The sequence below is a fragment of the Echinops telfairi genome, unplaced genomic scaffold, assembly GCF_000313985.2.
Source record: "Echinops telfairi isolate 266 unplaced genomic scaffold, ASM31398v2 ScPeMD7_7457;HRSCAF=8495, whole genome shotgun sequence".
NCBI lineage: Eukaryota > Metazoa > Chordata > Mammalia > Afrosoricida > Tenrecidae > Echinops > Echinops telfairi.
In genome coordinates, this window is record NW_022111357.1 from 18,862,267 (window position 1) to 18,864,401 (window position 2,135).

The window sequence follows — 2,135 nt, forward strand, 5'->3', positions numbered from 1 at the left end:
GCCGTTACCCAAACATGCCAGTGAATATACATGCACACACTGCCCCACGCACACATGTGTCAACAGCCAAGTGCACACTCACAGCGGAGACCCTCGTATCAATACAGCTAACTTTCCCTTAGAAGCTGAGCCAAATGACCTGGGTCATTTAGTTAGCACCCTACTGAAAATGGGTGAACATTGGTTAGCACCCTACTGAAAATGGACTGGTTCTACAGTTAGGTGACTAGAGATGGGGCACTCCTGCCTGTATCTGGCATAAACACAGACCAACTCTCTGTTATTGAGTCAGTACCGACTCAGCGCACCCAGCACAACAAACAGGAAGGTAAAAACAGAGGAATAAAATCACCTGGCAAAGGCGAGGTCACTCTTTTTTTCCCCCCCAGGGGAGAGTGCAAACGCAGTCCCCCACTACCACAAATTATGCAGTCGAGTTCCCCACATTTGGGGAAATCGCAGGGGTCAGCACACCCCGAGTGCAATGGGTGAGCCTCGCCCTGGGAAAACCACCTTCGTGATCCTGGTATCTCCCCTACCAGGTAAGTATGAGGTCACTCTTACAATACAAGGAAGAGTACCAGGCAAATTGTGGAAGCCCATTGTGAAGAGGGCGTTGATTTATAAAGGAAGGAGAAAAGAAAGAAAGCCCGCATGTGAAAAATTCAACCTCAAAAGTGCAGTAACAAATGCGAAATGCTTTTCCTCGTTGTTCTGTGATCCCCCTTCTAGAAATCTGACGGGTAGCTGAGGTTGTGAGGTGTGCTGAGGTGGTGCTGACTCACAGTGAGCCCCCGGGGTCGAGTGGCCCAATGGGGGTTTCCAGGTTATAATTGTGAGGGGCGCAGAGGGTCCTGGAGCTGCTGGGCTTGAACCACCAACCTTGTCCTAAGTAGCTGCTAGTGCTCAACTGCTGTGCCATCAGGCCTCCTCCTTGTTGTGAGGTGCCCTGGAGTCGGTCCCTAACCCTAGCTGACTATGCACCATCCTTACAGTGGATCTGCTTGGACTTTTTGTTGCAGCCACGGTGTCAATCTATGTCGTTGACGGTCCTCGTTCTCACTGACCCTCTGCTGTACCGGGTCTGGTATCCTTCTGCAGGAACTGGTCCCGCTGAAGTCCATGGAACCAAACCTTTCCATCCTCATCGCCAAGAAGCCTCCTGGCGGACTTCATCCTGGACAGAGTGCTCACTCTGCAGGCAGTCCAGATCCTCGCTTTCTTACTTTTAAAATCATTTTATTGGGACTCTTACAGCTCTTATCACCATCCACCCATCCATGCATCCATCCATCCATCGTGTCAAGCACACTTGTACATTTGTTGCCATCATCATTTTCAAAACATTTTCTTTCTACTTGAGTCCTCGGTGTCAGCTCACCCCCCACCCACACCTCCCTCATGAACTCTTGATAATTTATCTTTTTTTTTTTTCATGTCTTATACCGACTGCTGTCTTCCTTCACCCACTTTTCTGTCGTCCATCCCCTTGGGAAGGAGTTCTATGTAGATCATTGTGATCGGTTCCCTCTTTCTCCCCCCACCTTCCCCTCACCCTCCTGGACAGGTACTTTCAATATCCTTGACCAACAGCGTCCTGCAGAGCCTCGTTTCTCCTCCGAGCGCCCTGATCCAGTGTCCAGCCTTCACGTGTGCTTGAGGCAGGTGCACCTTATGTCTCAAAGGGACATTTTTGCTCTGGGTCCAAGTAGAACAAACTCCTCGGCAGCTTCCATCTTTTCTGTTTATCATGATGTGGTTTATTGGTCCATATTTGAGGATTTGGGTTCTCTTTCTTTCTCTAACAGTTTTATGGGCACTTCATCCACATATCACACATCTCAGTAGTTCCATCATATCCAGAAGAGTTGTACAGCCACGATCACATTTTAAAACATTTTTCCACCCCCCAATAGTTAAGTCACTTTTAAAATGAGTTTTGCAGTCACCATGTTCAAGTGAGTGCCCCCACATACATTCTTTGCTCCCCAATTCCCTCACCTCCCTATTTTCCCACCCACTACCTCCCCTATAAACCCTTACATCAATTTTTATCTCTATGCTTCTACTCCTGTGCTTTGCAAACTGGAAAACCCAGCAGAAATAGTGAAAAACAGAAACAAATAAAGCGGTAC

The 2,135-nt window shown here is 48.2% G+C and overlaps 1 non-coding gene across 1 annotated transcript; it reads right to left on the reverse strand.

Moving 5' to 3' along the window:
• Positions 1 to 386: 386 nt before the first annotated feature.
• On the reverse strand, positions 387 to 550 carry LOC115872820. The gene has a single exon (XR_004048058.1). It is a non-coding gene; the product is annotated as a U1 spliceosomal RNA (small nuclear RNA).
• Positions 551 to 2,135: the final 1,585 nt, after the last annotated feature.